Source organism: Mustelus asterias, chromosome 8 (genome assembly GCF_964213995.1).
Source record: "Mustelus asterias chromosome 8, sMusAst1.hap1.1, whole genome shotgun sequence".
Taxonomy (NCBI): domain Eukaryota; kingdom Metazoa; phylum Chordata; class Chondrichthyes; order Carcharhiniformes; family Triakidae; genus Mustelus; species Mustelus asterias.
Genome location: NC_135808.1, coordinates 28,186,057 through 28,211,650, shown reverse-complemented (window position 1 = coordinate 28,211,650; position 25,594 = coordinate 28,186,057). Strand labels below are relative to the sequence as shown.

The window sequence follows — 25,594 nt, the reverse complement described above, 5'->3', positions numbered from 1 at the left end:
TATTTGGAATCACGAGCTGTCGGATTGCTGCTCCTTCATCAGGTGAATGGAGGTATGTTCACATCACGGCATCGTCAGGCCAAGACACAATTGCAACATAATTACCATTTGGATTGTGCACAATGGTTAGAATGTGAGTCTTTACGTTTATCCAGTTTTGAAAGGTACAGAGAGTGCGAGTGAGGAGAGGGACAATCAAAGGATAATGATGGGTGAATTGTCTAATGCGAATAAAGTTAGCAAGATATTGTAAGGTGAGGATTTGGAATAGTGTGACGTGAAGCCAAGACCCTGATTGAGGCCTTCCTCGTGCATGTAGAACTTGCCTGTGAGTTTCTGCACGGCCACTGTGTGTTGTAATTTCTCGCAAAGACCGCCTTGGAGAACGCTGACCCAAAGATGGGAGGCTGAATGACCCTGACTGCTGAACGTTCCCCGAATGGGAAGTATCACTGCTACCTGGCCATCCTCGGCTTGCCTCTTGTGCTCCTTGGTGGTTTAGTGGTTAGGGTTCGGTGCTTTTAGCGCCGCGGCCTGGGTTTGATTCCCGGTCATGGAATGTTATTTTCATTCCCAAAACAACTGATCTCATCACATCGGGTTCTGGAAGAGAACCTATTTCATCACTTATTTATATACCGTCCAGCAGTCTGTTGTGCAATAATTCAAATATTTGCTAAGTTACCAACTGTATTTGGGATCTGAGGCCAAGCTGATAAGTGTCCCACCCTGTCAGCGCCACCTGAGCTCAGTGTTAGGATAGAACAAGTTGGCGAAATGGTGAAAGGTCTGCCCTTACTCGATGGGATGAATTGGCTGTTCTATGTTTCAGCAACTGCTGAGAAATGTGTGTTATTTTTCGAATCCGTGACAACATAATGGACTGTAGAGTTTTCATAGAGCTTCTTAAAATTATCGTCGGAGACACAGAATAGCTAAACTACGATTTCAAGACTTCAGAAACGGAATCTGTCTTCATTTTCCAGTGGCTGGCAGAGATATGCACGAATATGATGTCAACTGAGGCAGAATTTATCAAAAGAATCTATGTCAAACAATTAATGAGATGGTAATTGCTGCAGAAAAAAAATCTTTCCATAATTATATGTGATTGGGAATGTTGATTTTAATGAATCAGCAACTATACCACGGTGAATACAAAAGAAAGTCATAAAACAAAATCTCAGCCGTTAGCACTTTGGGACTTCCAGCGGTTTGGGGGACAAAAGCGAATTACTGGCCATGAGATAAAAGCAAAATATTGCTGATGCTGGAATCAGAAAGGACAGACAAAAGTGCTGGAACATATCAACAGGTCTGACGTGATCTGTTGAGAGAGAGCAGCTGGATTTGTCCAGCATGTTCAGATTTGTAGACATGCCATCTTTGTTCCAAAATGAAAAAGAACATGCAAGCGAACCTTTCGATCTCCACGTTCTTGATGTTTTCATGCGTCCCTCTCAATCTCTTTACTGCTAATCTACAAGACTCAAGTCAATTGGGTAAAGCTGCTGTTTGCTATATTAAAGGACACTTAGTAATCGGATAAAACAACACATCTCGACACATTTCAGTTGTGCGTCTGCAACAAATGTACAATGCGTACGTGAGCTCCATACTCACGATAGCAGGAAATGTTGCTTCCTCATTAGTGTAGTGGTTAGTATCCTCGCTTGTCACGCGGGAGAGCGGCGTTCAATTTCTCCAACGGGGAATTCATCGCAATTTTGAAATGTCAAATTGGACATTTGCGGTCGCTAACATTTTAAAGTGCAAATAGTGACGCTCAAGTCAAAAAGCTTTCCAAAATGCGATTCTTTACATGCGTTGGACACTTTCATCACGTGCAGATCAACCTTCTTTCAATTCATCAACATTTTCCTCACCTCTGATGTGCAGATGCTGGCGTTGGAGTGGCGGGGTAAAGTAAGAAACCTCACAAAAAACAGGTTAATGTCCAACAGGTTTATTTGGAATCACAACCAGGTGAACGGTCGTATGTTCACATCACGGCATCGTCAGGCAAAGACACAATTGCAAAATAATTAACATTTGGATTGTGAACAATGATTAGAATGTGAGTCTTTACAGGTTATCCAGTTTCTAAATGTGCAGACAGTGCGAGTGAAGAGAGGGATAATCGCAGGTCAAGAATGTGTGAATTGTCTAATGTGAGTACAATAAGTAAGATATTGTCAGCACAGGCAGCACGGTGGGGGCTTGGAGTAGTGCGACTTTAAGCTAAGATCCCGGTTGAGGCTTTCCTCATGCATATAACTTGGCTATCAATTTCTGCTCGGCCATTCTGCGTTGTCGTATGTCATAAAGACTGACTTGGAGAACGCTGTCCCGCAGATGGAAGTGTGAATGTCCTTGACTGCTGAACTGCTCCTAAAATGCAAAGTAGCACTGCTACATGGTGACTCCCGATGTGTCACATGTGTTGTCTGGGAGTTTAGTGGTTAAAATTCGGCACGCTCATCGCCGTGGCACCGGTTCGAGTCCCGGTTAGGGGACGTTGTTTTCATTCCCAAAACAACTCATCACATCACATCGGGCTCTGGAAGAGAAGTCATTCCATCACTTCTTTGTATACTGTCCAGCAGTCTGTTGCACAATAATTCAAATGTTCGCTAAGTAACCAACTGTATTCGGGATGTCAGGCCAAGTTGGAAGTATCCCACCCTGTCAGCGTCTCTGTTCTTTTCTTCGGCACAGTGGTAGGATAGAACAAGATGGTGGAATGATGAATGGTCTGCCCTGACACGATGGGAAACATTGTCTGCCATTTGCGCTCCAGGAATGACGTGGTTCCATGTTTCAGAAGCAGCTCAGAAGTGTGTCTAATTTTTCGAATCCGTGGCAGCACCGTGGACTGTAGAGTTTTAATTGAACTTTTAAAATTATCATCAGAAAAGCAGAATAGTTAAAGTATCACTTCAAGATTTTAGAAACGGTTTGGAATTTGACTTCATTTTCCAGTGGGTGGCAGAGATTTGCACGAATATGATGTGAGCTGAGGCAGCATTTATCAAAATAATTTATATCAAACAATTAATGAGATGGTAACTGCTGCAGAAAAAACTCTTTCCATAAATATGTGCATTTGGGAGTTATGTTTTGGATTTTAATGAATCTGCAACTATACCACGGTGTATAAAAAGAAAGTAATGAAGAAATAATTTTGGGGGTTTGAAGTAATGTGACTTTCAGCCAAGATCCCGGTTCAGGCCTTCCTCATGCATATAGAACCGACCTATCAATTTCTGCTCAGCCACTCTGCGTTGTCGTGTGTCATAAAGACCGAGTTGGAGAACGCTGACACGAAGATGGGAGGGTGAATGTCCTTGACTGCTGAAGTGTTACCCGACTGCAAAGCGGCACTGCTGCCTGGCGACTCCCGACGCGTCGCATGTGCTCCCTGGTGGTGTAGTGGTTAGAATTCTGCGCTGTCACTACCGCAGCACGGCTTCGATTATCGGTCAGGGAATGACTTTTCTTTCCCAAAACAATTGATGACATCACATCGGTCTCTGGAAGAGAAGCAATTTCATCACTTCTTTATTTCACGTCCAGCAGTCCATTGCACAATAATTCAAATGTTTGCTAAGTTACCAGCTGCATTCGGGATGGCAGGCCAAGTTGAAAAGTGTCCCCTCCTGTCAGGGTCTCTGTTCTTGGCTTCGGCACAGTGATAGAACAGAACAAGATGGAGAAATGGTGAACGGTCTGCCTTTACACGATGGGAAACATTGGCTGCCATTTGCGCTCCAGAAACAGCTCAGAAGTGTGTGTTATTTTTGGAATCCGTGGCAGCACCGTGGACTGTAGAATTTTAATTGAGCTTCTTAAAATTATCGTCTGAAAACAGAACAGTTAAAGTACGACTTCAAGATTTTACAAACTGTTTGGAATCTGGCTTCATTTTCCAGTGGCTGGCAGAGATTTGCACGAATATGATGTGAGCTGAGGCAGCATTTATCAAAAGAATTTATATCAAACAATTAATGGAAAGGTAAGTGCTGCAGAAAAAAAATCTTTCCAGAATTATGTGCCTTTGGGAATTATGTGTTGGATTTTAATGAATCTGCAACTATATCACGGTAAACACAAAACAAAATAATGAAGAAAAATCTCAGCTGCAAAGCACTTTGGGACTTCCAGCGGTTTGGGGGACAAAAACGAATTACTAACCATTATATCAAAGCAAATTACTGCGGAAGTTGGAATCTGAAAGCAGAAAAGAAAATTCTGGAACATCTCAGCAGGACTGACGTGATCTGTTGAGAGAAAGCATCTGAATTTGTCCAGCATGTCCAGATTTGGAGACATGCCATCTTTGTCCCAAAATGAAAAAGAAAACGCAAGCGCACCTTTCGATCTCCAGCTTCTTGATGTTTTCATGCGTCCCTCTCAATTTCTTTACTGCTAATCGACAAGACTCACTCAGTTGGGTAAAGCCGCTGTTTGCTCCATTAAATGCCCGTCCGTATCGGATAAAATAACTAATCTCGTCACAGTTCAGTTGCGCGTCTGCAACAAATGTACAATGGTTACGTGAGCTCAATGCGCACGGCAACAGAGCGCACGGCAACAGAGCGCACGGCAACAGAGCGCACGGCAACTGCGTATGACTTCCTCGTTAGTATGGTGGTTAGTATCCCCGCCTGTCACGCGGGAGACCGGGGTTCAATTCCCCGACGGGGAGTTTATCCGTATTTTAATAAGTCTGATTGGTGCAGTGACAACTTTTAAAGGCGGAATTACTGCCTCTCAAGTTAAAAAAAAAACTTTTAAAAATGCGACTCTTTACATGCGTTGGGAACTTGTTGTCACTGCAGCGCAACCTTCTTCCAATTCGTCAACATTTTGCTCACCTCTGATGTGCAGATGCCGGCGTTGGAGTGGCGGGGTACAGTAAGAAACCTCACATCAGAAAGAAACAGCTTAAACTTCAACAGGTTTATTTGGAATCACGAGCTGTCGGATTGCAGGCCCTTAACTAGGTGAACGGAGGTAGGTTCACATCACGGCATCGTCAGGCAAAGACACGATTGCAAAATAATTAACATTTGGATTGTGGACAATGGATCGAATGCGAGTCTTACAGGTTATCCATTTCTAAAAGGTGCAGACAGTGCGCGAGAGGGATAATCACAAGTTAATGATGTGTGAATTGTCTAATGCCAGTATAGTGAGTAAGATCTTGTAAGCTCGGACAGCATGGTGGAGGTTTCGAGTAGAGTGACGTTAAGCCAAGATCCCGGTTGAGGCCTTCCTCATGCATATAGAACTTGCCTCTCAATTTCTGCTCGGTCATTCTGCATTGTCGTGTGTCATAAAGACCGAGTTGGAGAATGCTGACCCGAAGATGGGAGGGTGAATGTCCTTGACTGCTGAAGTCTTCCCCGACAGCAAGGCAGCACTGCTTCCTGGCGACTCCAGCTGTGGTGCAGGTGTTCCCTGGTGGTCTAGTGGTCCGGATTCGGCGCTTTCACCGCCGCGGCGCGAGTTCGGCTCCTGGTTAGGGAATGTGTCTTCATTCCCAAAACAAACTGATGACATTTATCAAAACTCGTTGCATTCTGGGGTAGTGCCGGTTGATTGGAAAACGGCTAATGTTACACCGCTGTTTAAAAAAGGAAGGAGACAAAAGGCGGGGAGCTCTTGGCCGGTCAGCTTAACGTCTGTAGTAGGGAAAATGCTGGAATCCATTATTAAAGAGGAGATAGCAGGGCATCTGGATAGAAATGGTTCGATCAATCAGACGCAGCATGGATTCATGAGGGGAAAGTCGTGCTTGACGAACATGTTGGATTTTTATGAAGATGTGACTAGGGCGGTTGATGGAGGAGAACCGGTGGATGCGGTGTTTTTGGATTTCCAAAAGGCGTTTGATAAGGTGCCCCATAAAAGGCTGCTGAAGAAGATTAGGGCACACGGAGTTGGGGGTAGTGTGTTAAAGTGGATTGGGGACTGGCTATCCGACAGGAAGCAAAGAGTCGGAATAAATGGGTGTTTTTCCGGTTGGAGGAAGGTAACTAGTGGCGTGCCGCAGGGATCGGTACTCGGGCCGCAACTATTTACCATTTATATAGATGATCTGGAGGAGGGGACGGAGTGTAGGGTAACGAAGTTTGCAGACGACACAAAGATAAGTGGAAAAGTGAATCGTGTGGAGGACGGAGAAGATCTGCAGAGAGATTTGGACAGGCTGAGTGAGTGGGCGAGGATATGGCAAATGGAGTATAACGTTGATAAATGCGAGGTTATACACTTTGGAGGAAATAATAACAAATGGGATTACTATCTCAATGGAAACAAATTAAAACATGCTACCGTGCAAAGGGACCTGGGGGTCCTTGTGCATGAGACGCAAAAGCCCAGTCTGCAGGTACAACAGGTGATCAAGAAGGCAAAGGGGATGTTGGCCTATATTGCGAGGGGTATAGAATATAAAAGCAGGGATGTCTTGATGCACCTGTACAGGGCATTGGTGAGGCCGCAGCTGGAATACTGTGTGCAGTATTGGTCCCCTTATATGAGGAAGGATATATAAGTGGACGTGGTATATATGGATTTTAGTAAGGCGTTTGATAAGGTTCACCATGGTAGGCTTCTGCAGAAAATGCAGATGTATGGGATTGGGGGTGATCTAGGAAATTGGATCAGGAATTGGCTAGCGGATAGGAAACAGAGGGTGGTGGTTGATAGTAAATATTCATCATGGAGTGCGGTTACAAGTGGTGTACCTCAGGGATCTGTTTTGGGGCCACTGCTGTTTGTAATATTTATTAATGATCTGGATGAGGGTATAGTTGGGTGGATTAGCAAATTTGCTGATGACACCAAAGTCGGTGGTGTGGTAGACAGTGAGGAAGGGTGTCGTAGTCTGCAGGAAGACTTAGACAGGTTGCAAAGTTGGGCCGAGAGGTGGCGGATGGAGTTTAATGCGGAGAAGTGTGAGGTAATTCACTTTGGTAGGAATAACAGATGTGTTGAGTATAGGGCTAACGGGAGGACTTTGAATAGTGTGGAGGAGCAGAGGGATCTAGGTGTATGTGTGCATAGATCCCTGAAAGTTGGGAATCAAGTAGATAAGGTTGTTAAGAAGGCATATGGTGTCTTGGCGTTTATTGGTAGGGGGATTGAATTTAGGAGTCGTAGCGTTATGTTGCAACTGTACACAACTCTGGTGCGGCCGCACTTGGAGTACTGTGTGCAGTTCTGGTCCCCACATTACAGGAAGGATGTGGAGGCTTTGGAGAGGGTGCAGAGGAGGTTTACCAGGATGTTGCCTGGTATGGAGGGGAGATCCTATGAGGAGAGGCTGAGGGATTTGGGATTGTTTTCGCTGGAAAGGCGGCGGCTAAGAGGGGATCTTATTGAAACATATAAGATGATTAGAGGTTTAGATAGGGTGGATAGTGATAGCCTTTTTCCTCTGATGGAGAAATCCAGCACGAGGGGGCATGGCTTTAAATTGAGGGGGGGTAGTTATAGAACCGATGTCAGGGGTAGGTTCTTTACCCAGAGGGTGGTGAGGGATTGGAATACCCTGCCATCATCAGTAGTAAATGCGCCTAGTTTGGGGGCGTTTAAGAGATCCGTAGATAGGTTCATGGACGAAAAGAAATTGGTTTAGGTTGGAGGGTCACAGTTTTTTTTTTAACTGGTCGGTGCAACATCGTGGGCCGAAGGGCCTGTTCTGCGCTGTAATGTTCTATGTTCTATGTTCTATATTGGCATTGGAGGGAGTGCAGAGAAGGTTCACCAGGTTGATACCGGAGATGAGGGGTTTGGATTATGAGGAGAGGCTGAGGAGATTGGGTTTGTACTCATTGGAGTTTAGAAGGATGAGGGGGGATCTTATGGAGACTTACAAGATAATGCGGGGGCTGGATAGGGTGGAGGCGGAGAGATTCTTTCCACTTAGTAAGGAAGTTAAAACTAGAGGACACAGACTCAAAATAAAGGGGGGTCGGTTTAAGACAGAGTTGAGGAGGAACTTCTTCTCCCAGAGGGTGGTGAATCTCTGGAATTCTCTGCCCACTGAGGTGGTGGAGGCTACCTCGCTGAATATGTTTAAAGCGCGGATGGATGGATTCCTGATCGGTAAGGGAATTAAGGGTTATGGGGATCAGGCGGGTAAGTGGTACTGATCCACGTCAGATCAGCCATGATCTTATTGAATGGCGGGGCAGGCTCGAGGGGCTAGATGGCCTACTCCTGCTCCTATTTCTTATGTACATCACATCGGGCTCTTCAAGAGAAGTAATTTCATCACTTCTTTCTTTCACGTCCAGCAGTCCATTGCACAATAATTCAAACGTTTGCTAAGTTGCCAACTGCATTCGGGATGTCAGGCCAAGTTGAAAAGTGTCCCAGCGTCTCTGTTCTTGGCTTCGGCACAGTGGTAGGACAGAACAAAATGTTGAATGGTCTTCGCTTACACGATGGGAAACATTGGCTGCCGTTTGCGCTCCAGGAATGACGTGGTTCCATGTTTGAGAAACAGCTCAGAAGTGTGTGTTGTTTTTCGAATCCGTGACAGCACCGTGGACTGTATAATTTTAATTGAGTTTCTTACAATTATCGTCAGAAAAACAGAATAGTTAAACTACGACTTCAAGATTTTAGAAACGGTTTGGAATCTGGCTTCATTTTCCAGTGGGTGGCAGAGATTTGCACGAATATGATGTGAGCTGAGGTCGCATTTATCAAAAAAATTATATCAAACAATTAATGAGATGGTAACTTCTGCAGATAAAAATCTTTCCATAAATATGTGCTTTGGGAATTATGTTTTGGATTTTAATGAATCTGCAACTATACCACGGTGAATACAAAAGAAAGTAATGAAGAATAATCTCAGCTGTAAACCACTTTGGGACTTGCAGCGATTTGGGGTACAGAATAGAATTACCAACCATTAGATAAAAGCAAATTACTGCCTATGCTGGAATCTGAAAGCAGAAAAGAAAATTCAGGAACATATCAGCAGGACAGACGTGATCTGTTGAGAGAGAGCAGCTGAATTTGTCCAGCATGTCCAAATTTGTTGACATGCTATCTTTGTCCCAAAATTAAAAAGAACATGCAAACGCACCTTTCGATCTCCACCTTCTTGATGTTTTCATGGGTCCATCTCAGTCTCTTTACTGCTATTCGACAGGACTCACTCAGTTGGGTAAAACCGCTGTTTGCTCCGTTAAAAGACACTCCGTAATCGGATAAAATAACTAATCTCGGCACAGTTCATTTGTGCGTCCGCAACAAATGAGCACAATGGGTACGTGAGCTCAATGCGCATTGGGGCGAAATGTACCACTTCCTCGTTAGTATAGTGGTTAGTAGCCCGGCCTGTTATTCCGAAGACCGGGTTAAGTTCCCCGTCGGGGAGTTCCTCGCAATTTTAACTTGTGCTTGTGCCATCGCAAACATTTAAAGGCGGTAATAATGACTCTGAAGGAAAAAAGCTTTCCAAAATGCAACTCTTTATATGCGTTGGACATTTTCGTCACCGCAGAACAACGTTCTTTCAATTCATCAATATTTTATTTCACCTCTGATGTGGAGATGCCAGAGTTGGAGCGGCGTGGGCACAGTAAGAAGTCCCAAAACACCTGCTGAAAGTCCAACAGGTTTATTTGGGACCACAAGCTGTCGATTGCTGCCCCTTCACCAGGTGAACGGAGGTATATTCACATCACGTCATCGTTAGGCAAAATAGCAAAATAATTACCATTTGGTTTGTGAAGCGAATGAGTTGAAGAATTGCGTCTGGAGATTGGCAGTTGTCTGTACTCAATCAATACGGAGGAACTACCAATCTCCAGATCCAATTCTGCAACTCATTCCCTTCACCCTGGACCACAATGTCTTCACCTTCAAAAACCAGTTCTTGACTCAGACACATGAAACAGCCATGTCGACCAAATTCGCATCTTAATATGCCAACATCTTCATGCAGTATTGAGCAAGTCTTCTTCACCGCACAGGAACTTCAACCGACGCTATGCACTAGATATATTGATGACATTTTCTTCCTTTGAACTCATGACAATCACCGAAACAACTACATGATGACATCAACAAATTCCATTCCACCATCAGACTCACCATCGGCTACTCTCCAGAAACGGTTCCATTCTTGGACACACGCATCTCCATCAAGGACGGTCACCTCAACACTTCACTGTACCGCAAGCCCATGGATAACCTCACGAAGCTCCACTTCTCAAGCTTCCACTCTAACCACGTTAAAGATGCCATCCCCTACGCACAAGCCCTCCATGTACACATAATCTGCTCAGATGACGAGAATCGCAACAGACACCTACAGGCGTTGAAAGACGCCGTCGTAAGAAAAGGATATGGCGCTCAACATCATCGATCAACAGTTCCGACACATCACAGTAAAACACCGCGCCGCCCTCCTCTGAAGCCAAACACGTCACACAATGGACAGAATACCCTTCCTTGTTCAGTACTTCCCTGGAGCGGAGGATCTACAACATCTTCTGTGGAGCCTTCAATATGTCCTTCATGAAGACGAACATCTCGCCAAGGCCATCCCCATACCCCCACTACTTGCCTTCAAACAACCACGCAACCTCAAACAGATCATTGTACGCAGCAAACTACCCAGCCTTCAGAAGAACAGTGATCACGGTACCACACAACCCTGCCACAGCAACCTCTGCAAGACGTGTCAGATCATTGACACGGATGCCATCATCTCACATGAGAACACCATTCACCAGGTACACGGTACATACTCTTGTGACTCGGCCAACATGGTCAACATGTCACCGATGAAGACGAACATCTCACCAAGGCCATCCCCATTCCCTCCAAACCATCCCCACGCCTTCAAACAACCACGCAACCTCAAACAGACAATTGTACGCACCAAAATACTCGGCCTTCAAGAGGACAGTGACCACAACACCACACAACCTTGCCACAGCAACCTCTGCAAAACATGCCGGATCATCGACACATATGCCATCATCTCACGTGAGAACACCATTCACCAGATAGATGGTACATACTCTCGCGACTTGGCCAATGTTGTCTACCTGATATGCTGCAGGCAAGGATGTCCCGAGGCATGGTATACTGGCAAGACCATGCAGACTCCACCACAACGGATGAATGGACACCACTCAACAATCACCAGGCAGGAGTGTTCCCTTCCTGTCGGGAACACCTCAGCAGTCAAGTGCATTCAGCCTCTGATCTTTGGGTACAAGTTCTCCAAGGCGGCCTTCACAACACATGACAACTCAGAATCGCTGAGCAGAAACTAGTAGTCAAGTTCCGCACACATGAGGATGGCCTCAGCCGGGATTTTGGGTTCATGTCACACTATCTGTAACCCCCACGACTTGCCTGGGCTTGCAAAATCTTACTAACTGTCCTGGCTGATGGCAATTCACACCTCTTTAACCTGTGCTTAACCCTGTCTCCAATCACATTGTCTGCACCTGTAAAGACTTGATCACCTGTTAAGACTCGCATTCCAACCATTATCTTGTAATTGAGTTCGTGTCTATATATGCCCTATTTATGAAACAAATCCTGCACTCACCTGATGAAGGAGCGGCGCTCCGAAAGCTCGGTGCTACCAAATAAACCGGTTGGACTTTAACGTGGCGCTGTGAGAGTACTTACTGTGCCTGTCTCCTCCACGCCGACAATATATAAGAAAGCCCGGCACCGCCTCTACCTTCTAAGGAAGCTAAGGGAATTCGGCAGGTCTGTTAGGAGTCTCAGCAATTTTTAAAGATGCACCACAGAAACCAACCTTTCCGGATGTATCATTGCATCAAATGGCTCCTGCTCTGACCAAGGCCTAAACAAACTACAAAATGTTGTGAACATATCCCAGTCCATCATGAAAACCAGTCTGCCGTGCATTGACTCCATCTGCACTTCCCGCTGTCTCGGAAAAGCAGCTAGCATAATCAAGGATCCCACGCACCGGGCACATACACTCTTCCTCCTTCTTCCATCGGGAGAAAGATACATTTCAATGGACTATCTTACAATAAGTTGATCTTTCTCTACACCATAGCTATGAATGTAACATCACATTCTGCACCCTCTGCTTTGCAACTCCCGTATATACTCAAGAACGGTATGGTTTGACTGTGTTGCGCACAAGAAAAAATACATTTCACTGTATGCCACTGCATGTGACAATAATAAATCAATTTAAATTACATCAAACCAAGTTTGTGGACAGTGTGTAGTCCAAGAGAAATGCAAACCGCCGGCACAAAAAGAGCTCAAAAGACAGAAACGAGAGACAGGTACCGAGATAGATAGTCAGACAGTCAGTGTCTGTGTGTTTGTGAGATATAGACACACACACACACACACATATAAACGTCGATAGAAAGACAGACAGAAGACAGATAGATACATAGGTAGATAGATAGATGGATAGGTAGATAGACAGACAGACGGGCAGATGGATCGATGAATGGATAGATGGATGGACGGCTGGATGGACAGACGGGCGGCCGGCCGACAGACAAAGTACGATAGAGAAATACATAGTCACACAGAAACGTTCAGATAGAGACAGAAATAAATAGGTGCACATTCAGATTTCCACATCTTCCTCAGCTGCATATGGCGGAGAAGAAAAAACCCGAGAAACATAGTTCGACTTAGAATCAAATTCAGAAAATGGAAGTCAGAAACAAAGCAACTTGTTCAGAATTCAATTCATTTCAATGTTGAAAAGTGAGCAATTTCATACGTAGGCTTGACTGTCATGGAGAGATAACACGACACATGGAAAGATTTTGAAACGTGGGGATGAGATGAAAAGTTTTGCACTATGTTTCTATCGCTCTAGGGACTAAAAAGATCAAAGGATCAAAGGGAGAACAGGATATTGAATTCGCTGATCATCCATCAACAAAATGAATGGGGGAGCAGACTGGAAGGGGAGAACGGCCTGCTCCTGCATTTGGTTTGTATGTTTCGATGTTTCTATGTTTCTCCATACGCATAAAGTTCTGATAAGTGTTAAAAATTAATTCCAGTTACCTGAGTGCAAAAATCAAGAATCATTTTTCCAAACAGACATTTCAAGTGAAAAAGCGATTTCTTTGTTCTTTTAATTTATCATACTGTCCTCACTTATCACATGCTGTTCGGACAGCAAGCATCATCCCAAATTTCCCAATCCTTTTATTATAATTCCGCATCATTCTCCCATGCTACCCTTTTTCTCTATGGTATACTAATCCAGTGAAGCTAAACACAAGTCGAGGGACACAAGAACGCAAGAATTAGGAACAGGAATAGGCCATCTGGCTCCTCGAGCCTGTTCTGCCATTCAACAAGATCATGGCTGATCTTTTCGTGGAATTAACCCCACTTACCCGCCCGCTCACCATAACCCTTAATTCCTTTACTGTTCAAAAATGTACCTAACCTTGCCTTAAAAACATTCAATGGGGTAGTTTCAACTGCTTCACTGGTCAGGGAATTGCACATATTTACAACTCTGTATGTGAGGAAGTTCCTCTTCAACTCAGTCGTAAATTTGCCCCCCTTACTTTGAGGCCAGGTCCCCGAATGCTAGTTTCACCTGCCAGTGGAAACAACCTCCCTGTTTCTATCTTATCTATTCCCTTCATAATCTTATATGTTTCTGTAAGATCTCCCCTCATTCTTCTGAATTCCAATGAGTATAGGCCCTGTCTACTCAGTCTCTCCTCACAAGTCAAACTTCTCAACTCCGGAATGAACCTAGTCAATATCCTCTGCATCCCCTCCAGTGCCAGTATATCCTTTCTCAAGTAAGTAGACCAGAACGGTACACAGTACTCGAGGTGTGACCTCACCAGCACCTTACAGAGCTGCAACATAACCGCGCTGTTTTTAAACACCGTCTAGCAATGAAGAACAAAATTACATTTGCCGTCTTAATTACCTGCTGCACCTGCAAACCAACTTTTTGTGATTCATGCACAAGGACACACAGGTCCCTCTGCACAGTAGCATGCTGTATTTTTTAGCATTGAAATAATAGTCCATGCTGCTGTTCTGCCGACCAAGGTGGATGACCTCACATTTACCAACATTATACCCCATCTGCCAGACCCTTGCCCACTCACTTAGACTATCTAAATCCCTTTGCATACTTTGAGCGTCAGCTACACACTTTGCTGTGCCACTCGTCTTTGTGTCATCTGCGAATTTTAATGCAGTACACTTGGTCCCCAACTCCAAATCATCTGTGTAAATCGCAAACATTTGTGGTCCCAACACTGACCCCTGAGGCACACCACTAGTCACTGATCGCCAACCAGGAAAACACACATTTACCCCCACTCCTTTGCTTTCATCAAACAAACTTCATCTTTGTACTCGGCCCTTCTGGATCCAACACTGCATTCAGCACCTTTTGATTAAAACAATTCCTCCACGTATTTTCAAAGTTTTCAATGTCATTGCCTCAAATGTCTGTTGATAACTCAAAGCTAGGCAGAAAGTAAAGCTTTGTGGTGGATACTGAGAGACTGCAAGTAGTTAGTGAAAGGTTAAGTGAGTCGGCAAAATTTGACAGATCGACCATAATGTAGAAAAGTAAAGTCATTCAATTTGGCCGGAAGTGGAGAAAAGCAACAATCTTTGTTTCCCCAATAGGGTTAAACTTGTACGTGTCGATGTTCAAATAGACTTGGGTGCACTCGTACAAGGAACGCAGGAAGTTAATAAACAGGCGCAACAAGCAATTTGGAAGGAAGTGATATGGGAAGGGTATTGGAGTACCAGAACAAATATGTCTCGATGCTATTGTGTAGCATTTTATTGATAGCATATCTGGAATAATGCTTGGAGCTTTGGCCAACGGATGTAAGAAAATACATACTTGTATTGAAAGCGGAACATCTGAAGTTCACTAAATTCGTTCATGAGATGAGAAAGTTGTTTTATGATGAATGACAAATTAAATTAGGATTATATTCACTGTAGTTTGGAAGAACGAGTGTCGATCTCATTGAAAATTGCAAAGATCTGAAGGCGCTTCATAGCTCGATGCGTTGCTGACAAAGTCTGTAATATCGGGACTCTCGTCTACAGGATGCTTGACAAGTGGTCGCTGGTGACGCGGTGGTTAAGTGGGCAGGCGTTCGTCTGTAAATCAAAAATCGCGGGTTCAATCTCCGTCCGTGCTTTGCTAGAAGCGGAGGAATTAGAAGCGAAAGCATTCCATTTGGTCCTTCGATCCTGCTCCGCCAATAAATTTGACCATGGCTGATCGTCAAATTCAACATCCCATTCCCGCTTCCCCTAAATCCCTTCATCGCTTTTGGCCTCAGAGCTATACAAAGAACGAAAGGATTGGTTTTTGCAGTCAAATTCTGCAGATTATCATTTACGCGCAGCGCTCTCCTCCAAGCATTTCATCTTGTTTCAACAGCAAATTTTGGTTTAGTTTTAATCTGCGCAAAATCCAATCAAGTGAAACTCATTTCTTGTTCCTTCTCTTGTCTTTTTTTTATGTTTCTCCAAACCTACCTCTTTTTTTTCACGAATATCTAAATGTCTGAAGACTGATAACGTCGATGAGGGACTGTAAAAAGAAGAAAAAACATGTAAGGATGCAGAATTGTGTGAAACTTGACATACAGTCAAAAAATAGACACGCAGAGAGGGTAGTGAAAGGACCGGAATACAGCTATGTAAGGAAATAGCTAGTGCAACTCAGCTTAAATGATCAGACGACAGAGAAAAAGAACGGCTGCCAGTGACTTTTTTGCTCCAGACGACCACGCGGTTTGAACGTATAAGCAACAAACAGGCCTTTCAAATATCACAGAAATAGACGCTCTGATAAAACCACAGATAACAGAACAAACCACAGAGACTTGAAGCCTAAGCGGAACAGGATATGTAACCACGACATAAATTATCTCATTTGCAATCTGGAGAAAAGGGGAAGTTTTGACATTTGATTGACACATGGTTAATTTTGAAGTAATGTTGCATGTATCGATTGTGACGGGAAAATGTATGAATACAATGCTTTGAGCTATAAACGGTAGAATGTCTCCAACCTCGAATTGGAAGACCTGACCCGCATGTATATGGTAAAAGCTTGAACAAACCTGCCTTGTTAAGCGCCACTTAGGCCTGAAGGTTCAATCTTCACTAAACCCTCGAACAAGTTCCAAAGGTTATTCCATGTCCACCTGGACTCTTCTTTCTCAGTAGACAGACAATACAATGTCCGGACGGTATACTGAGGAGGAAATCAGACATTGTTTCATGGCAGATGCGGCGGCATAGTTTAGCAAAGGTTTGAGATCCTGTTGCTTGACTGTTCCAAGCCACAAAAATAAAAGACGTCAGCGACTCCAAAGTAACCTGAAAAAAACATTGCAAAAGCGTTTGCAGAAGTGGGACATATGAACAACAAATGAACTGCATCTCAGCAAGTGGGAACACTGCAGTTTGCGTCTGGCACTGCAGTTCAGACCAGATTAGCAAGAACATAAATATTTGGACTGGACAAGGCAAAACAATCCACAGACTTCACCGTGCCCGGTGAGAGAGCTCAGCTGAATTGTTTTTCCCTTGGATCACAAAATTAGACAAAATCATTCACTAATACAGGATGGAGATAACTGCGCTTTTACACTGTGCCGCCTCTCTGAAAAACTGATGCAATTAGCCAAATTCTCCACGGCTTTGACAAAAGCTCACCTGGACTCGAAACGTCATCTCTTTTCTCTCCTTACAGAAGTTGCCAGACCGGCTGAGATTTTCCAGCGTTTTCTCTTTTGGTTTCGGATTCCCGCATCCGCAGTAATTTGCTTTTATCCACAGATTCTTGGATCAGGTAGACAACACTGCAGTTAAAAGAAAACAGTATGTGGAACGTGATAGCGCATGAATTTTACGTGGTCTAAGTTAGGTTTCGTGTGCAGAGGGCCTTGTCAAACAAACATGGTAATTATAACATACAGATCGTAACATATCCCTGGCGTAAAACAAAGCAGCACGGCTAGATATTGCATATTCATGGCACAAAGTTGTTCAAGATGCAGTGTAATATATCGCGAAGTGAACGGATGTCAACATTGATTAATGTCCCTTTCGCTTCTTTCCCTTGTCCTAGGTGTTGGAAAGCCCGGTTTCGGAAGTTGTTGTTACATTACGGTGGAGGATTGGGCTAATTTTATCAGCTTTTCAGAGAAGCGGCACAGTGTAAAAGCGCAGTTATCCGCATCCTATATTATTGCACGATTTTGTCTAATTTTGTAATCCAAAGGAAGAACAATTCAGCTGAGCTCTCTCACCGGGCACGGAGAAGGTTTCAGGAAAGTAACACAACAACAGAGTAGCCTGTTGCCTCCTTCTCACCTTTTCTCACCTCTCAGCCTGAACCTGAGATCAAGAGCTGTTTGCCCGTCAATACATATGGGTGGGATTCAATTAAGTGTAGGTGTTGACATCCTTGAACAAAGAAGCAAGCTCGCGTGGCAGAATGCCCTCTGCCTTTTCCTGTGCCGATGTTGGCAACAATCACCTGACCACAATCAGCTTCTGTGACCTTAGAAAGCCGGCAGTCCTGCTCAGAGGAATGTTGTCTCCAGCGCCCTGTTACCTGAGATCGTAGGAGCTAGTACTAACGCCGCACTCGCGGCGCAAGTTCCCTGACGGCGTAACGTGCCGCTTCCATTTACCAGACTCCCTCATTAACGGGGACCTTCCCATATACCAACAACTTCAACGCGAACAATACCCAAAGTAGCTAACGCCGACGCTGAAGCGCAGCCTTCATCATTGGTCCTCAAAGATTATTGATTGTTGAAGAGCCTGTTTACATACCGAAATATGCACGATAATTCGGCGCGAATTTAGTGTCCCACACCGCGCTGATCAGTGTTGAATTCTGCGGTGCCAGGCTGCTGGAAAAATATGGTTAGATTCTAATCTGATACGTGGTTAGACCGAAATAACGAGGATAGAATAATAAAGTTCCAAGCGTAACATTAAGTATGGAAACTGCTAATTTCTATCAATAGAATACAGTGAGACCCATTTAAAGTAAATTCCCACAAGTGCCCTCAAGTTAATTTTACTTGAGACTCACTGTCTATCCTATTTCATTGTGCCAGTTAAGAGTTTAACGTGATGGCGCCTCGGCTGTCCAATGCTCGTGAGAGCAAATGACAAGACAAACAATAAATTATTGTTCGCGCGCTGTAACTGTTGCTCCTATTAATCTCCCATAAAGGAATTTTGACCCGATTTTATATTTGTGATACCTGCTGTGGGCTAAAGGGGCAGCAGCAAAAAATCATAATTTCTTCCCGATAATAGTGCCAAGCGGTCTTTACTGCATGCAGCGGAGCAGCCGGTTTAACGTAGCGACGGGGAAAAAATACTGACAGCACGAGCATTGAACGGCCCAGCCGTTATTACCGTTAAATCTTTCTTCATTCTTGCTTTGATTGCGATCACAGTCGACAGTGAGGTCTGATTCCTCGGGATCCACGGTGATATCAAATGAATCAGAGTTTATCGCTGATGTTGTTGTATTCCACAGGTTCACAGCGGGTTTTATAATTGCAATTTTATGGCTTCCCCTGAAATTTGAGGATAGGCTTTAACTAGAGCAGATTTCCTGTCATTCTCTCACTCACCTGAACGCAACCCTTCCTCTCTTGAGGTCTTTTCAGACGAAAGAAGCTTAATTCAAACTTGGGGACAGACATTTTACAATCTATGATTTTATTCCAAACAAGCAATGAAATACTTTCTTTCACGTGGTCAATCAATTTATTTTTTATATTCGAAGTTCCCAACGACGCCTGTCATGCGGGTGACCGTTGATCAATATTTTTATCATAATTGTAAGAGGCGTTTTTACTCATCTGACGCGGTGGCCTATAGGCGTGATTCTCGCTTTCGGGACGGGGGGTTTGGGGGGGGGGGCGGGGTTGTGCAGCGGTGTGAGAAATCTCCGGTACATATCCCAAGTTTTTTTTATCTGGACGCACTCTCAGCACTGCTTCCTCCACCCGTCAGGGACCCGGATTAGATTATTTGACTGTGTTCAGTTTGTATTCTCCCCGTGTCGTCAGAGGATTCATCCGGGTACTCCGGTTTCCCCCAAGTCCAAAGTTGTGCAGTTAAGGTTGACGGATAGGATACTCTGATGGAGACTCGGCGAGGACCTGATGGCCGAAGTACCTCCTTCTGCGCTGTAGGAATTCCATTATTTTGATGCGAAGGTTAGGTGGATTGGGCATGCGAAATTGGCTGTCAGTGTCCCAACATGTATAGGCTAACGAGATGAGTGGGATAAATGTGTAGGATTATGGGGATGGCGCCAGCGATGGGTTTGGGGAAGATATTATGTCGTAGAGTCGGTGCAGACTCGATTCTGCAGTGCAGCGATTTTCCGATTCTTCATGATGATTATGTCGCTGAACCATCATGCAATGTAACTGCCAATGGCTTATTGAACGGTTGTGTAAAGAAGAACTGGATTCATTTGTTACAATGAAGGTTATCACTGGATTGTCAAGAAAATGTGACCCAACTGAATCGGAGCTTCACATTTCTGATCAAATGGGAAAGCAGCAGTAAAAGCACACAGAAGTTGATGTGTGGCGTCGCGATCGTATGGTGATTAGCATTCTGCGTTGTATTCGCAGCTGCCTTGGTTCAAAGCCGCGTCAGGGCAACGATCGGCTTCGACGATTTTATCTATAATTTAAATAAACAACGAAAGTGATCTTTATTGCATTCAAACATGCACGTTCGTGACGAAACCAGTTTCAAATGCCTTGACATCCGTGTCAGATGTCCGTGTATACCGCGCAAGAAGCAAGACTTTTCACTGTATGTGACAATAATAAATCAAATCACATCACATCAAAGCCACACTTAAAAGATTTGCAATGAATAAACTTAGCCAATAAAGCACTAATCGTTGCTGTCATCAGGCGCGGACCGGAATTCAACAGCGATTTTTAGTTTACGAGTCCAACGCCATCCCACGTGGCCACCGCGTCGCTGCCTGCCAACGCTTAGAAATCCTGGAAAGTGGAGTATTTCAAGCAAGTTGCAATTTATTGATAAGGACTCTTGATACAATTATCTCGGGCTTTGATGAGAGCACAGAAGAAGAAAGGTATATTTATTATCGCTTTATACGGAGAAAATAACATTTGCGTCGTAGTGATGAAAGCTCACTGACTTTCTTCGAAAGACAACAGGGCTGTCTGAAAAGGAGCGATTGAGTAAATCGAGCCTTCTCGTTGGAGTTGTAGTTATATACATCGATGTATAGAATAAATATCGGTAAGACAATGAATAGCAAGGGAAAATATATTTGTGGAAAGGAACCTATCAGCCTCTGAAAATAACTGCACTGCATGAAGAATTATGTGGTAAAGAAAAATGTTGACTTGCAAGAATTTCAAGAGAATACTCACGTGTTATTTTAATCTACACAAACGTTGGATGGATTAGATTGGCAAAGGTTGCTTGGAAGATTAGGTCATGGAGTTCTCTTGCACAGTTCCTTTTCGCAACATATTACGCAACAAACCCGGCAGCAGTCTATACAGACAAGGCGATACATAATGAAATCGGATTAGTGAATGGCCTCCGGCGAAAGAACTGTCTCGCCAGCAGTAATCCTAAAATGATCCAACTTCGTATCCAGCTTGAGCGGGGAAAGAGACTGTCCACGACTTACTTTTTCTGCTTAAAGAAAAAGGCAATAACAAGGATATGAATACAGAGCGTTTAAAGTGAACGGGTAAATTGTGATAAGGGATTGGTCATCATCGAGGCAGTGTATAAGTTTAAGGTTATATTTCATAATATTGCATGACGGAACATCACAAAATTTTAACACAATGATAAATGAAGACTCCAGGAGAACGTTGCACCATCCTTGCCTAAATAAGGAATTAAAACACATTACTAAATTGCACGAAGCTGCGTGCGCTTCTGCAAAGATTTGCGCTGGATCAGATAATTGGACAAAATTAAGACAAACGCAGAGAATGATTCGAAGGAATAGGAATGGAGAATTACAGCATTAAAGAACGATAGAAATTCGGCGTACCTACATGTGTTTAAAAACTAAAAACAAGGAGTAATGTGAACTTCGGTCCCGTAAAGGGTGAGTCCGCGCAAATAATAATGGGACATAACGGAAGGGCAGAAACGCTGACGAGATATTGCGTGCTTACCTTCACTGTGCGTGAAATAAATAACATCCTGCAATGCTCGCAACTGAAGAGATGAAAGGGGGCAAGGACTGGTCACAATTGCAATAAAAAGAGGAATGCTACCCAGGAGATTCTTTGAACGAAAGACAGATGCGCCCCCGGAGCGGCTGAGCTTCATCCTACGGTCCTAAAGGAAGTGGTTTCAGACGTAATAGAAACATTATTTGTACTGTTCCGACATTACCCTGATTCTGGAAAGACCCAATAAGACTGGAATATAGCGAATGGGTCGCCTCACTCCAAGAAAAGAGAGAGAGAGAATCGCAAATTTTAGACCAGTGAGCCTAACATCAATGATGGAAAATATGCTAGAATCTATTATGACAGGGCGGTAGTAAAATCTGAATGCAATGTGGCAGAGAAAACATGGGTTTGTGCAGGGGAAATTGTATTTGCACAGTTCACTAAAAACCATTGCGCAAGTAACAAGCAGGATGGCTAACAGGGGACCTGCAGATGCTGTGTACTTGAATTTGAAAAGGCATTGATATGGTGACGCACGAAAGGCTATTGTAACAAAATGAAGCTCATTGTGTAGAGGGCAACATATTAGTGAAGACAGAGAGTTGGTTAGCTAGCAAAAAGGAGAGCCATGGGTAACTTAATCTTTTTCGAATTAACAAGATCGAAATAGTGAGCGGCCATGGGGATCAGGTCGGAGGCCTCACCTATTCACCTATATCCTATGAATGATTTGTACTAAGGGCGCGAAAATACGTTTGGTAAATTGCTAATTATACGAATATAGCCGGGAGAGTAAGTCGTTAAAAGCAAAATATTAGCCAGCAAATGGATAATATTAATTTATGAAAGTGGGTACAAATTTGTCAGTTCATTTAATGTTGTCCGCACATGCAAGGGTGGCCATATGCGCAATAAGAATGGACGAACAAAATCAGAATGTTATTGGAATCTTCAGCCCCAACAGTGACTCCTCAGATTCGGATGCAGCCATTGCCCATGCGCAACAATATTAGGCTTGGGCTGAGAAGTGGAGAATAAGGATTGAACCGCACAAGTGCCAGACAATGATTATTTCCAACACGAGAGAATCCAGCTATGCTGTCTTGACATTCGGTGGCATTTTTGCCCCATCAGTTTCAACATCCTGTGGGTTAGGATTAAGCAGAAACTGAACTGCACCAACCAAACAAATACTGTGTCAAAAAAAAATTCTGAGCATGAGAATTCTGAGCATGAGAAACTCAGCTCCTGCTTCTTCTAAACCTTATACAAGACACAAGTCAGTATTGTGATGAAATAGTTTCTACTGGCTCTGCGAGTGCAGTGCAGCTCTGTTAACACACAAGAAAGTCGCAGCCCGTCAGGAAAAAAGAAGAACCGTTCTTGATTGGTAGTCCAGCTACCACATTCAACATTCATTCCCTCCACCACCGACAAACAGTGACATTCGATCGCAACGTCCAAACCTTGGACCGCCCCGGGGAAATAATGAGGGCAAACGATGTCTGGGACATCATCACATGCTCGATTGTCCCCAAGTCATGCGCCATGCTGACATGGAACAGTATGTTCGTTTCTTTAATGTCGCTTGATCAAAATCCTGCAAATCCCACACTAAAAGCACCGCGTCAGTCCCTGCACCAAATGAACAGCTGTATGTAAAAATACAGTTTCACCACCATCACAAGGGGTGTTCTGGAAGGCCATCGCTTATAAAGCGATGCCTAAAGTCCCAAGAAAGGACAAACTAAAGGTGCAAAGTAGGTTCATTAGGATGATCCACTGTATGTAGGGATGATGCTATGAGAAAAGGTTAAATAGATCGTGACTCTCTTTGTAATTTAGAAGAATGAGTGGTGAGCATATAGGTTTAACAGGGTAAATGCTGAGAGGATATGTCCCTTCATGGATGAGTCTCGGACCAAAGTGTATAGTCTCAGAATGAAGGGCCAAAAATTTTCGACGAACTTGAGGAGGAATTTCTTCCCTCAGATATGAGGTTTTGGAACTCTGTGCCGCAGAGAGCTTTGAGGGCAGAGTCATTGTTCATGTTTAAGGCTGAGAAACGGGGATTGTTGATCAGAAAAGGAGTGAAGGGTTATGGGCAAACGGCAGAAAAGTGGATGTGAGCAATGTCGGATCAGCGATTATCCTAATAAATGGCGTTACGGGCTCGTAAGGCCGAATGGCCTGTTCCTGTTACTATTTCACATGACCATGTGGTCCTCTGTACTAACCGAAGCATTCAAAAGTTAAATGCATCCCACAAGATAAATAAACGTAATTTAATCTGATAGGTTGGTTAACATGTTGTGTCGGACCTCCCGAGTGTTACACAGCGAAGCACACATCCTCCGAAATAAGAAAGATAAACATATGGCGGGTGAGGCGACCTGTGCCGACCCGATGATATGCGCCTCAACGGAGCATCGATTAATGATAAAGTTAGAAGTTTGCGCGTTGTATTGATTCTTCATAGTCACACGTATGTCGCATAAAAAAAATAAGGCAGAAAACAAACATGGTATAGTCGTCGTTGGCCATCTCAAATTAAATGGGGGTTGGTGCCAGATTAAGTGTTAGACAGGAAATTAACAGTCTTGTGTGGTGTCTTTGCCACTTAGCATACTGGGCAAGAGAAACATTAAGGAATCGACAGCAACTTCAGTCACGGACGGAAGCCGAACGCATGATTTTTAGTTTATGAGACCAATGCCTTCCCACTTGTCCATCGCGCCACCGGCGCACAGCGTGTCGAAATTATCTAAAACAGATTATTCCAAGCAAGCTGCAATTTATTGATCTGAAATATTGTTGCCATTGTCTGGGACATTGACGCGACCACAAATCAAGAAAGGCGTAATTATTCACTCTTTGACCTGAGAGTGAAATACTCGTGCCCTCTTTTTAGGTCAAACCAAGTGAAATACTCGTGCAGCGGCGGTGAAGCTAACTGACTTTATTCGAAGGATAACCGGGCTTTTCGAAAAGGAGAGCTTGAGTCAAACTTGCCTTCCCGTTGGAGGTTATATAATCAGTTTGTAGAATAAATATCTGTAATGACACGGAATAACAAGGTACAGAATATATTTGTGGTAGTGGGTTATAAACCTCTGAAAATAACTGCACCGTAAGAGGGATTATGTGATAAGGAATACGGAATTTTAACCTCTTATTTTAATCGACATAAATGTTGGATGGACCAGATTGGCAAATGTTGCTTGGAAGATAAGTTCATGGATTTATTTTGCTCAATTCCTTATAGGAATAAATTCCAGTAGCAACCCGGGAGCAGGCTATTCTACACACGTAGGCAGCAGGCTACTCTACACAAGATCATGCACAATGGGACTGAAGTAGTGAATGAAATACCACTAAAGGAAAAACTAACTAAAATGGTCCATCTTTGTAGCAGCTACACTTTTTAAATGTATTGCATTCACTATGACAGCGTCCCTGCGAAGAGACAACTTCCATCAAGGAGAGATTTCAATTTTTCACTTCCGAGTATCATTCACATTTCTGCTTTAAAATCACCTACTTTCAATCCCAGACAACGCATTCCTGAACGTCACCAGCCTCGGGGTTAAATGTTTGTTTCCTCACTCCCCCGCTAAACCTCCTGCCCCACACATTGAACATATATCCCCTTGTTCTGACTGACTGACCGTTCAACGAAGAGGAACAGCAGCTCCTATCCACTCTGTCCTTGTCCCTCATCACCTTGTACACCTCGATATGTCTTCTCTGCTCCAACAAAAACAACACAAGCCTACCCAACCTCTCTTCATAATTTAAATGTTCCATCCCAGGCAGTATTCAGGTGAATCTCCTGTGGACCTCTTCCAGTCACAGCCTTCCATAATGTGGCGACCAGAACTGCAAACTGCACACTAGCTGTGACCTCACCTAAGTTTTATATGACTCCAACATGATTCCCTGTTTTTGCGAGATGAAGATGAGCAGTAGGACACAAAAATGGTAATTATCGGTCATTGAGTCTAACACGAATGATAGTTATATGATGGGAAAAATTCTGAGGGTCAAACTTAATCTCCATTTGGCGAGGCATGGATGAATCAAGAGGAGATCATGCCGAAAATAATTGATTGTTTTTTTCGAGGAGTTGTATAGGTGTGTAGATGAAGGCCGTGCAGTTGTTATAACCTGCCTTGATTGAAGCAAGGCTTTTGACAAGGTCCCGCATGGGAGATTGATCAAGAAGTAAGAGCCCATGGGATGCATAGCAAATCAGATTCAAAACTAGCTGATTGGCAGGAGGCAAAGGGCGATAGTCCACGGTTGTTATAAAAACTGGCAAACTATATCAAGTGCTT

At 43.8% G+C, this 25,594-nt stretch overlaps 1 non-coding gene across 1 annotated transcript; it reads left to right on the top strand.

Moving 5' to 3' along the window:
- The first annotated feature begins 4,636 nt into the window (after window positions 1-4,636).
- On the top strand, window positions 4,637-4,708 carry trnad-guc (transfer RNA aspartic acid (anticodon GUC)). Its single transcript has one exon. It is a non-coding gene; the product is annotated as a tRNA-Asp (tRNA).
- Window positions 4,709-25,594: the final 20,886 nt, after the last annotated feature.